This window comes from Haliotis rubra, unplaced genomic scaffold (assembly GCF_003918875.1).
Source record: "Haliotis rubra isolate DU_JTF1 unplaced genomic scaffold, ASM391887v1 Scf110, whole genome shotgun sequence".
Classification (NCBI taxonomy): domain Eukaryota; kingdom Metazoa; phylum Mollusca; class Gastropoda; order Lepetellida; family Haliotidae; genus Haliotis; species Haliotis rubra.
In genome coordinates this window covers 679,889-693,877 of record NW_025765004.1, presented here as the reverse complement: position 1 = coordinate 693,877, position 13,989 = coordinate 679,889, and the positions used below count along the sequence as shown (strand labels likewise).

At 44.6% G+C, this 13,989-nt stretch overlaps 1 long non-coding RNA gene across 1 annotated transcript; it reads right to left on the bottom strand.

The window, feature by feature from the left end:
• Nucleotides 1–10,799: 10,799 nt before the first annotated feature.
• LOC124286507 lies at nucleotides 10,800–12,285 on the bottom strand. The gene is made up of 2 exons (XR_006901048.1): nucleotides 11,375–12,285; nucleotides 10,800–11,262 (listed from the first exon to the last, which is right to left on the bottom strand). It is a non-coding gene; the product is annotated as an uncharacterized LOC124286507 (long non-coding RNA).
• Nucleotides 12,286–13,989: the final 1,704 nt, after the last annotated feature.

The window sequence follows — 13,989 nt, the reverse complement described above, 5'->3', positions numbered from 1 at the left end:
TGATGTATGAACCACACTCCATCATATACAGACTGACGTGATGTATGAACCACACTCCATTATATACAGACTGGCGTGATGTATGAACCACGCTCCATCATATACAGACCGACGTGATGTATGAACCACACTCCATCATATACAGACTGACGTGATGTATGAACCACACTCCATCATATACAGACTGACGTGATGTATGAACCACACTCCATCATATACAGACTGACGTGATGTATGAACCACACTCCATTATATACAGACTGACGTGATGTATGAACCACGCTCCATTATATACAGACTGACGTGATGTATGAACCACACTCCATCATATACAGACCGACGTGATGTATGAACCACGTGATGAACCATTATATACACGACCGACGTGATGACTATGATGTAACCACACTCCGTTATATGCAGACTGACGTGATGTATGAACCACACTCCATCATACAGACTGACGTGATGTATGAACCACACTCCATTATATACAGACTGACGTGATGTATGAACCACACTCCATTATATGCAGACTGACGTGATGTATGAACCACACTCCATTATATGCAGACTGACGTGATGTATGAACCACACTCCATTATATGCAGACTGACGTGATGTATGAACCACACTCCATTATATGCAGACTGACGTGATGTATGAACCACACTCCATTATATACAGACTGACGTGATGTATGAACCACACTCCATTATATACAGACCGACGTGATGATGTATGAACCATGAACCACACTCCATTATATACAGACTGACGTGATGTATGAACCACACTCCATTATATACAGACTGACGTGATGTATGAACCACACTCCATTATATGCAGACTGACGTGATGTATGAACCACACTCCATTATATACAGACTGACGTGATGTATGAACCACACTCCATTATATACAGACTGACGTGATGTATGAACCACACTCCATTATATACAGACCGACGTGATGTATGAACCACACTCCATTATATACAGACTGACGTGATGTATGAACCACACTCCGTTATATGCAGACTGGCGTGATGTATGAACCACACTCCATTATATACAGACTGACGTGATGTATGAACCACACTCCATTATATACAGACTGACGTGATGTATGAACCACACTCCGTTATATACAGACTGACGTGATGTATGAACCACATTCCGTTATATACAGACCGACGTGATGTATGAACCACACTCCATTATATGCAGACTGGCGTGATGTATGAACCACACTCCATTATATACAGACTGACGTGATGTATGAACCACACTCCATTATATGCAGACTGACGTGATGTATGAACCACGCTCCATCATATACAGACTGACGTGATGTATGAACCACACTCCATTATATGCAGACTGGCGTGATGTATCTGGAATATTGCTGACTGTGACGTAAAACAAATTCCATTTTCAACACAGCACTTAAAATACAAACTCAAAACAATTTGGCAGAGTGAAGTCTTTGAATGGTAATTAGAAATGATACACATATATAGGTGGAAAGTTAGGGACGTCAACTTGTTCTTTATTATAAGGGACATGTCGGAGTGTATTCTTTCTCTTTCATCAGGTGAATGAAAGTTATGATGCAGAGAGCTTGAGAGAAGAGAAGATAACAAAGGTGGGCACTTCACAATGGTTGGTTGTTGTTTAACGCGGCACTCAGCAATATTCCAGCTATATGACAGCAGTCTGTATATAATCGAGTCTGGACCAGACAATACAGTGATCAACAGCATAAGCACCTTTATACGCAATTGTGACACGATGACATGTCAGCCAAGTCAGCGAGTCTGACCACACAATCCCGTTAGTCGCCTCTTACGACAAGCATGGGTTACTGAAGACCAATTCTACCCCGGATCTTCAGGGGTATTCACAATTAAGTGAAGCGGGTAACTAACTATATGGCAGTGGTTGGATGCTGGACAAACGGAGGGCAAGAGGGTAGTAAGCACTGGCTGATGATAGCACTTCATATATACATGGAAGCCAGCTGGATTAATGGCCTAAACGGATAGTGTGACAATACAAAAGAATGGATAGTGCAGAACAAGTGCGTCAGTAAAATATCCATGAAGGCTTGTGATACGTTCCCTGTACATGTGCTGTCATTCCATTGTTGCAATGCAAATGGCTGGCGCAAATCACACTTCTTGTTGTCTTTCAGTTTTAATTCATTCAGATTTGTATATGCAGAACGCCTGTTCTGATTTTAGAAGGATGTTACGTACATCAGTCTTTTGTCAGCTGTGGACGTGACCTCAGTTTCTGTTTGCTTATAAAAACGGGTCGTCAGACAAGTGAAATATGAATACGAATATAGGGTTCGTCACTAACTCCAGGTGTTCTGTGAAAGTAGTCCCGGCAGGTCGGTGACCCACGTCTGGTTTGTTTGGTACTGTCCGGCGTGTGTGTGAAGTACCGTATAGCACACAAATAATACATTCCCGCCTTGCATGTCCCACAAGCTGTACCAACAAGATGAACCTTTAAGTCGGCTAAATCCCAACATTCTGCCACCCACGACAAATGCTTCCCGAAATATCGCCACTCAACAGAAGCAATGTCGGTCCCTCCTGGCAAAGGAATAGCCCGTGGCCATGGACATGTCGAAGAGACACACTTATACTATTAATATAGAGTGTGTCGATTATTGCAGGGGAAATAAACAGACATCTCGCATTTCTTGGTTTGTGAGAAGATACTAAGTCGAACAGCAACGCGTTTACAGAATGGAGCTGGCCCACGGGGAAGTCAAGTGTTCAGCATTAAACGTGTTCCAATGTGGACTTCTTTACTGGCTTGTGTGTCTGTCACAGAGTTCTTTAATTTCTCGTTTCAGCTGCTCACGTTGTATTTATAGAACGGGAGGGAAAGGTATTGTTGTAGAATGATTGAAAGAGAAGATACTGTCATGACACGAGGAGGTAGCGATCGCCCAGTCCAGGAATAGCTCTGTCCATGTCAGGGAATAGAACCCGTATGGTATTTGTAAGAGCTCGATCTCTTCTCTTTATATTGTGTCTAGTCAGAACGTTAATGTTTCCAGTAAGTTATGCGTTATATTTGCACAGATTCGACAGAGAGACATAGTGAGTGACGAGTGCGAGCATAGTTCCAGACATCTCTATACTGGGTTTATATGCTGTTAATGTCGACGCAACTTCCGCAATATAGGAGAATCCCTGTCTGTCTTACAGTCCCTGAACCACATTATTTTCGCTACTGCTTCGCCCTCCCTGCAATTCTAAAGTGCTAAATGAAACAAGTCTAGATTTCTCCAGGTTCTGAATCTCTTGTCTCCATGGGGCTCCTATTCAATTTAAATGGGTATATTTCTTACAATCTAACTAAGCGTTAGTCAAGAGGATCCCAACCAGAGCAGTGACTGACTGCTGACGGCCGTGACGGAGTGTCGTGCTCGATGAACCCTATTTGATAGATAAACCCATGTCAGTGCGTCAACCAGCTGAGCAAGTGCAGTCTCGGGGAGTACAGGGGCGGCTTAGTCACTGTGTGGAGCCCTCATTTTGACGAGCAATTTCGCCCTCTTCAGAGACAGGAACCATTCGGTATTTTCAGAGTGTAATTTCCGTCCGCCTCTTTGACTCAGTCTGACGGTAGCAGTGCAACGACTAAGATCTTAGGACTTCAGGAAATGGGAAGAATTCTGCTCGGTTGAATGTACTTCAGACTGTGTCGGTTCTACAAATTTCATGCAGCAGACAGCGTTCCCCTCTGACGTGTCCGGAGTTTTATAGAAGCACATTTTAATTACCATACTTTACATGTGATATTTATATCCACAGGCTAACAAGCACATCCTTGCGTGTGTGGAGGAACCACCGGCACATGTTTTCTCTTTTGGTTTCCGACATGCGTAACAGCGTGTTGATGCGAGATGCAATAGGGGGGTACTTCCGCACAGCCATGCGTGTCGAGCCTTTTGACAGTATATGTGAGCCAACACATGGACGAGTCTGTCTTACAGTATCTCAACAGTATCATCCTGTCCAGTCCTTTCTGCAACGTTGAAGCCGTAAATGAAGCAAATCTAGATTTCTTCAGGTTCCTTATGAATTAAAATGAAATTATATGTTTTTTTATCAAATTTGTCCAAACTTGAACAAACACAAAGAGCTTAAGACACTTACAGAATGATGTGTCTAGATAGCGCATTCATTATACTTGCCGGGGCTACACTAATGTGTAGTAATGTGTTGTAGGAATCGCCTGACTGGTAAACAGCAGGTCTGGACAGTGAAAACTGTGCAGACAGACACCGAACCCATACGCACACACGCACGCACGCGCATAAAAACGTACTTTGTTTGGCAGTCCATGAAACAGTATTATTTCTCTTCCGCCAAGCCTTTTCTGCAATGCGAAAACCCGACCTGAAGCAGGTCCAGATTCCCCCAGGTTCATCCCACTGGGGTCCCTTTTCAATTTAAAAGGAATCAGTTGTTGCTATCAAATGACTATTCACCCCTTGAATCACATTCAATCACAGGCACTCAGCGCCAAAATCTAAAACTGCTGTCATTATAAATTAGGATTTTGACATTGTTGTCGTCAAGGATCAGTGGCCCCAACATAGCGGGGTTCAATGGCGGGACTGATCTCTTGGACGAGGTATAACGTCAGCGCAGTGGTCCCAAGATAAATGGCTCCTTGTTGCGGATATGTGTTACCCCGGTCAGATTACTGTTATCTCACGTCGCCACACCTGCATGTGCACCTGCTTGTTATCATACAAGCAGTGTCGGTATTCATGTCTTGGAGGGAAACATCGGCTAATGGTGTCGTGAGATACGTAACCTGTAATCCCCTGTGTGTTATCGTACATTGTGGTCCTCTGTGTGTTATCGTACATTGTGGTCCTCTGTGTGTTATCATACATTGTGGTCCTCTGTGTGTTTAATCAGATACTTACATTGTGGTCCTCTGTGTGTTATCACATACTTACATTGTGGACCTCTGTGTCTTATCACATGCATACATTGTGGTCCTCTGTGTGTTATCACATACATACATTGTGGACCTCTGTGTGTTATCACATGCATACATTGTGGTCCTCTGTGTGTTATCACATACATACATTGTGATCCTCTGTGTGTTATCACATACCTACATTGTGGACCTCTGTGTCTTATCACATACATACATTGTGGTCCTCTGTGTGTTATCACATACTTACATTGTGGACCTCTGTGTGTTATCACATGCATACATTGTGGACCTCTGTGTCTTATCACATGCATACATTGTGGTCCTCTGTGTGTTATCACATACATACATTGTGGTCCTCTGTGTGTTATCACATGCATACATTGTGGACCTCTGTGTGTTATCACATGCATACATTGTGGACCTCTGTGTCTTATCACATGCATACATTGTGGTCCTCTGTGTGTTATCACATGCATACATTGTGGTCCTCTGTGTGTTATCACATACATACATTGTGGTCCTCTGCAAGTAGACAGACACGTGCCCTTTAATTCTCTGTCTGTTGTCAAAATAACAAATATTACGTGTATTGTTTGTGAACAATATGTACCAATCTGGATAATGCATCTTTACAGGCGTATTGATAATCATTTATAACACATGCACTTAATGATGTTTGTGGTTCCATTATGTATGGCCTGATGTTGGTGGTCAGATATTATGTTAACTGATATATGTTCTCAGATATTATGACCTGGTTATTTTGTCCTGAAATATTATGTTAATATTATGTATGTTATCAGATATTATATGACCTGATGTTTTTTACCAGATATCATGAGGCCTGATGTATGATATCAGCTACTAAGGCTATAGGTTGTATCTATGTATTCTACAGATACCGGTACTGTTGTGTGGTGCACTCCTGGGGCATCTGCCCCATTCACCAACTCCAGGTCACTCCGCTACCTGGCTGTAGTCCCTTGTTCAGTAAGTGGACATTCCAGTGAGTGGGGCACGTATGTGATCAGGACCAGGTAAAGCTATACCGCCCCGGCAACATTGCTGGCATGCAGGATGTCGCCACATAGCCGTGCATATGTCTTTATTACTGGTAATGGCTGACACCGGAATAACTCGGAGGTAAGACACCGAGCTATGCGTCATTACTGATGGGGGTATAAAACACATCACATGTATCACGAACTAAGCTTTTAAGAGACTAGTGAAGCTGTGGAAGTACAATGTGAGGCACGGGTACATCTTTATGGCGACTTTGATAGGGGACTCCTTTGGAAATAGAGAAAACATGGTCGCGGAGAACACATTACTGTGAGCGGTTTGGAGGCGTATCTTCAGATGAATTTTAAGTGCAGATTTACAAGCAGGTGTCGTGTTGTAGGTTTACAATGAAATGTGAATACCTGAGAAATGTAATGTTGACATCATAATCAAGCTCAGGGATCGAGGCTCGAATTTTCAGGAAGGCTTAATGCCCTCAAGACTGAATATTGATGGATGTTTTGAAAAGTAGTCCATGCATTGTATAAGTTAACACACTCAGTCACAGAGTCATCTCCCTTACGGCAACCATGACATTGACGCTCAAGGACTGTAAATATCAACTCGCAGTTTATTAAAAATACTTCAAGGCAATTCATGTTCAGACAACCTGCCAGTACGGGAACCGTTGCCCCTTCATCTGACCGGAATGTTATTGGAACCACCACCAGCATGGCAGTCAAGTATCATGGCAGTCCTATCTCTCTCTGGCGGATATTCCCACATGTACAAACGGGCACTGGATGACTGAAATATGAGTTGAAACTTGCCAGTCTGGAATTTTTCAGATTATTAATGCGGACATCCGTGTATCCAATCATCTCGTCTTGCAAATCCACTGACATCAATGATATAATAGGGAGTTCTCGTGTGTGTGCAGTGCAGATCAGGCAAGCCTTCGCCGAGCCTGTGTGGCCATTTTACTTACATGCACAGCGCTAGTTACAGAGAACAAAGCGTCCACGGTTAATAAACGATAAACGGTGCACTTGGCAAGATGCTCGCACTCCTGGAATGAGTGAAACATCAGCCGATACATGATACGTGCATGGTGGTTACGTAACGTGTGGTACAGGGTACGCTCAGTACCATGGAACTGCATGGTCGGTGCGGGCTTCATGCCGTCCTCATTCACATCACATAGAATAAAATAAATAAAAATAAAAATATATATATTTATATAGCGCTTAATTCCAGTTAGGTTTAACTGCTCAAAAGGGCTTTATGGGCAATGAATTTTCCTGGAGAAGATTACAGCAGTGAGTCTATATACACGAGGAGTTTGCAGTTCAGGCATAACATGAGGTGAAGAGGTAGGTTTTCAGGTGTGATTTGAATGTTTCTATGTTCTGAGAAGATCGTAATTCAAAAGGGAGCTAGAGAATTCCAGAGCCGTGGAGCTACAATTTGGAAGCTTATATTTCCAAAGATGTTCGGGCGGAGGGAACTGTCAGTAGGAGTTGGCTGTAGCAGGGGTAGTCTCCCTGGCTATAGAAATACGAAATGTTGTGATATCTGCACAACCATGACACGCCAGATGCGATGTTTTATATTCTTATTTCATGTCGTTAGGGGAATACATATTTATACACGGGCAAATAACGCCGTTATTCAACTAGTGGAGAGTGTAATGCTGTACATTACTTAACTGCACGCCCTGTTTGACATGTAACTGATGAAGCCAAACTGTGGTGCAATACAATCAAGGCAGTGATATAACCACATACCTTGGTTTCAACGACACGAACTTTATTTCAGTTATATGTGGAGGTGTCGGGTTAATGTCTGAAGTGAAGTTTTGCCACTCTAATGAAAGTCCAAAGAGGTGCCAAAGAACCAAGGATGACAACAATGACTTAAGGGGATTCGAACCAGAGATAAAAGTACAACAAAGGGACACAATTCTCTCTCTGTGTGTGAGTTTAGCTTTACGCCGCACTCAGCAATGTTTCATCTATATGGCGGCGGTCTGTCAATAATCGAGTCTGGAATAGACAATCCAGTGACCAACAGCATGAGCATCGATCTGCGCAATTGGGAACCGATCACATGTGTCAACCAAGTCAGCGAGCCTGACCACCCGATCCCGTCAGTCGCCTTTTACGACAAGCATGGGTTACTGAAGATCAATATTCTAACTCGGACCTTCACGGGTCGACACAATTCTGTGCTTGGTCCGACGTCCGACCCCATCTTTACACAAAACATCACAAGGATCACTATATTATCGGAAGTAGTCTTGTCTCACAGTCCCTGAACCACATTATTTCCCCCACTGCCAAGCCCTCTCTGCAGTGCTAAAGCCCTAAATAAAGCAAGTCTAGATTTCATCAGGTTCAGGATCTCTGGTCTCCCTAGGGCTCCTTTTCAATTTAAATGGGCTTGTTTGTTACTATCAATATTATATATATTCAGAGACTAAGCATTAGTCTATATCGGAAGGTGTAGCATCATGAGCATTTTGTAAATAACTGTTTTACTGGGTCAGTAATTTTCTACCGTGTTGTTCCGCTCTTGACAAAGGGCCGAATTCTTGTTATAATGGATGCGTCACCTGTCTAAAAAATGTAGTCTGTGTATACACGGGCCACATCATGGGCCACGGGCGAACAAATAACCCTGCACCCGAGTCAGGGAGAAGAATGCAGGACCACACCCACCACCCACAAAACAGCTATTGTGTACATTTGACCTGACTATCTGGCTGTAAAAGCTAATGCACTCGGATCATTATTGGCGTTCGGCTAGTGTTGGGCGGTCATTAGGAACGTGACGAGCAATATAGGTCTCGAAAAGACGGATTATTGCAGCGATTCTCGTTGAAATCAAAATATTGATGCCCCAGCTTAGTGAAGTGTTGACTTACGCTAAATTAGCTGCCACTGTTAGGAAGTTGACAAAAAATGGTTGTCATAATTTACAAGGCTTGTAACACGGACTGCCATGTGGTTCAACTAAACGCCTCTGTAAACACACACACACAGCGAACGTTAACACGTGGTGGATAGATGAAGCATATAACATCACCAAGGATCAGTTGTTGTTTCCTAACCACGCTATTGCTAGGAAGTGACAACCCTGTTCATAGACTGGTAGTAAACTAGCAAATAACTCGATTAAGTTCACATGGAACGTTCCAGGGAATCCAGACAAAAGACACGATAATTAACCACATACAGCCAAAACAAGTCTCGTGTTAGAAACGATTGACGCCGACCTCAGTGACGTCATGCACCAGAAGGAAGCACCTCCGAAATTATACATGACGAATAACAAGGATGGTTGGGCCTTACATGCGCCGGTGTTAGTTGTACACAAAGTTCTCATGCCATTAAGTTCCACTCGGGACGGTAGATATCAGATTCAGGATGTCCCGACCAGTCCTCATCAGCAGCAGCATCCACCCATATATGATTGTTTTGCCTCTTCATATCCGGTGTACAAGCACCTGTTGAGACTGTTCCGTCCGATAACTCAATCGCTGTGCCAACCGGTACTTCCTGTTGAGCATCTGCCAATGTCGGCACAATGTCCAGTGTCACTTAGTCTGACTTAGGAGTACAGGTGCACAACTGGAAGTTCTGTGATAAGTCCAATGTAGGTGGAGTTGTAGCTCACACATGGCAAATGTTATACACAATACCGTTGTTGTAACAGTGGCATTCACAGTAATGTAAACGCATGGTGATATCAAGTGTCATGTGGCAGTGTATATTCTAATGAATGTAACTGGCAGCAAATTGATTGAGGCACTCTCATAATGTTGAGTTATGGTTGTACTTTAGAGTAACCTCCCTTAGTTGCTACAGTACAAACTCTGCCCCAGCACTTTACACCTTCATTACTACCATAGTGTAGACGATCAACTGTGAGGATCTTGACTTATTTACAGGTGAGGCAGCTTCCAGAAGACTAGGTTATTCGAGTTGGTTCACTGCAGCATATTGATGGAGGCTGTTGGGTGCAAGGAGAATATGGTTTGAGGCCTTTCATCTACAACCTGACTTGGCCAGTGCAGATGACACACTTATCACAAAGCAGGACTTTTCGGTCTCCAACAATGATGCCTTGACTCAATGACGGCTCATATCTCACTGACGATATTCAACTGTGACAAATACTGAACTTCCTGAGAGTAGTGACTTCTGTCTTGGCACACACTTTGACCCTCTGTATCACCTTTCATCAACCTAATCCTGTGTACTAAAAAACATGGTAATGGTTCAATGATACTGTGTGGTTCATTACACAATCTAGTTCTGCATACCCATGTACAGATTTCTGGGATAGCCTTCTCATTTAACTTGGGAGTCAACACACAACATAATATTAAACAGAGTAGCTTCCACTGTCTGTTCCTGTGAGGTGTGAGTGAGTGAATCTTGTTATATGCAGTTAACAATACTCAAGCTGTATCGCCCTTATAGTTGAGTCTGGTCAAGGCAAATCAGTAATTCATAAGAGGAGCAAAGACTACAGGTGCTCACTATCAATCAGATCCCAGAGTGTCGCACCCAAACCCAAATTTTAGTCCCATTTTTTAACCATCAGTGTCAGCTGAAGTCTTCAACAGGTGACAGCAAAGGGGACTGCCTCTGTTAGTATATACGCTTATAATACCGCTGAACATCCGTTTGTATTCACTGAATGACAACAAATACTGAGTCGGTTTGTCAACCTTTACTGATGGAGCGTCTGTGTTGCCCATGTGTGTAGTGGGAGTGACAGTATACACTAATGACAACAAACGCTGAGTTGGTGAGTCAACCTTTACTGATGGAGCCTCTGTGTTGCCCATGTGTGTAGTGGGAGTGACAGTATACACTAATGACAACAAACGCTGAGTTGGTGAGTCAACCTTTACTGATGGAGCCTCTGTGTTGCACATGTGTGTAGTGGGAGTGACAGTATACACTAATGACAACAAACGCTGAGTTGGTGAGTCAACCTTTACTGATGGAGCCTCTGTGTTGCCCATGTGTGTAGTGGGAGTGACAGTATACACTAATGACAACAAACGCTGAGTTGGTGAGTCAACCTTTACTGATGGAGCCTCTGTGTTGCACATGTGTGTAGTGGGAGTGACAGTATACACTAATGACAACAAACGCTGAGTTGGTGAGTCAACCTTTACTGATGGAGCCTCTGTGTTGCACATGTGTGTAGTGGGAGTGACAGTATACACTAATGACAACAAACGCTGAGTTGGTGAGTCAACCTTTACTGATTGGTGAGTCAACCTTTACTGATGGAGCCTCTGTGTTGCACATGTGTGTAGTGGGAGTGACAGTATACACTAATGACAACAAACGCTGAGTTGGTGAGTCAACCTTTACTGATGGAGCCTCTGTGTTGCCCATGTGTGTAGTGGGAGTGACAGTATACACTAATGACAACAAACGCTGAGTTGGTGAGTCAACCTTTACTGATGGAGCCTGTGTTGCCCATGTGTGTAGTGGGAGTGACAGTATACACTATACTTACGACACTGATACCAGGGAAGTTATATTAAGTCAGCTCTCACTGATCAATTCATTTCTTTCTTCATATCAACTGAATGGTAAATGCAGCCTGAGTAAAACATGTAAACCAATGAAGTGTCACAACAAAGAGGATGTCATCCTTTGTCATGATGACTGGTACGGTTCAATGATCTAATGACTGTGTGATTAACAAACTTTCATATTTATTTACTTGTTTTTACAAACCACACTGTGGCTAACTCAAGAAGAGCCTCCTTTCAACTCCATCATCAATATCTGATGCTCTTGTGTAACTACATCCCATCACGTATCGCTGATGTACAGAACATCTGATCCTTGAGGAGTAATATTTCATGCCCTTTAGAAAAACTGAAAAATACCAAATTACATCCCTCGGGACACACACAAGGATGCAGCTTGAAGCTTGAAGGTCGTTCTCTGGGCAGAACCAACACCTCAGCTTATCAGGATGTCACACTTGACAAGCAATGCACTGTGTCAGTGGGCTACTATCCCAGACGCTGGTACAGTTTCTCTTGTATGACAAGCGATGCACTGTGTCAGTGGGCTACTATCCCACACGCTGGTACAGTTTCTCTTGTATGACAAGCGATGCACTGTGTCAGTGGGCTACTATCCCACACGCTGGTACAGTTTCTCTTGTATGACAAGCGATGCACTGTGTCAGTGGGCTACTATCCCACACGCTGGTACAGTTTCTCTTGTATGACAAGCGATGCACTGTGTCAGTGGGCTACTATCCCTGCGCTGGTACAGTTTCTCTTGTATGACAAGCGATGCACTGTGTCAGTGGGCTACTATCCCACATGCTGGTACAGTTTCTCTTGTATGACAAGCGATGCACTGTGTCAGTGGGCTACTATCCCACACGCTGGTACAGTTTCTCTTGTATGACAAGCGATGCACTGTGTCAGTGGGCTACTATCCCACACGCTGGTACAGTTTCTCTTGTATGACAAGCGATGCACTGTGTCAGTGGGCACTACACATCAGCAACTACAAACACACTTAATGACTGCTGTTTGTAAAGTAGTACCGGTATAAAACTACTGCATACAATGAACATGTGTATGCATGGTTATATGGCAGGGGACTACATCAGCCATGACGTGGTTGTGATGGTGTCGGATATCAATGCCTTCCCACTGCATCAATATGGATAAAGGAAAGCTCCTATTTACAATTGATGATCTGAGGAGCCAGGGAGCTCCCCTCCATCTACTGATCTGAGGAGCCAGGGAGCTCCCCTCCAACTACTGACCCAAGGAGCCAGTGAGCTCCCCTCCAACTACTGACCTAAGGAGCCAGTGAGCTCCCCTCCAACTACTGAGCCAGGGAGCTCCCCTCGAACTACTGATCCAAGGAGCCAGGAAGCTCCCCTCCAACTACTGATCCAAGGAGCCAATGAGCTCCCCTCCAACTACTGACCCAAGGAGCCAGTGAGCTCCCCTCCAACTACTGACCTAAGGAGCCAGTGAGCTCCCCTCGAACTACTGAGAGCAGGGAGCCAGCTCCCCTCGAACTACTGATCCAAGGAGCCAGGAAGCTCCCCTCCAACTACTGATCCAAGGAGCCAATGAGCTCCCTTCCAACTACTGACCCAAGGAGCCAGTGAGCTCCCCTCCAACTACTGACCCAAGGAGCCAGTGAGCACCCCTCCAACTACTGACCCAAGGAGCCAGGAAGCTCCCCTCCAACTACTGACCCAAGGAGCCAGGAGCTCCCCTCCAACTACTGACCCAAGGAGCCAGTGAGCTCCCCTCCAACTACTGATCCAAGGGGCCAGGAAGCTCCCCTCCAACTACTGACCCAAAGCTCCCTCCAACTACTGACCCAAGGAGCCAGGAAGCTCCCCTCCAACTACTGATCCAAGGAGCCAGTGAGCTTCCCTCCAACTACTGACCCAAGGAGCCAGTGAGCTCCCCTCCAACTACTCCTCATTCTAAACTACTCATCTAAGGAGTAACCCATCTAACTACCGAACCTGGGAGTTCTCCTTCCAACTACTAATCGAATGAGCCAGTGAGCTCTCCTTCCAACTACCGATCTAAGGATCTCAACTACCCATCTCAGGAGCCAGAGTTCTCAACTACCCATCTCAGGAGCCAGGGAGCTCTCAACTACCCACCTCAGGAGCCACGGAGCTTTCAACAACCCACCTCAGGAGCCAGAGAGCTCTCAACTACCCACCTCAGGAGCCAGAGAGCCCTCAACTACCCATCTCAGGAGCCAGGGAGCTCTCAACTACCGACCTTAGGAGCCAGGGAGCTCAACTACCCATCTCATTAGCCAGGGAGCTCTCAACTACCCACCTCAGGAGCCAGGGAGCTCTCAACTACCCATCTCAGGAGCCAGGGAGCTCTCAACTACCCACCTCAGGAGCCAGGGAGCTCTCAACTACCCATCTCATGAGCCAGGGAGCTCTCAACTACCCATCTCAG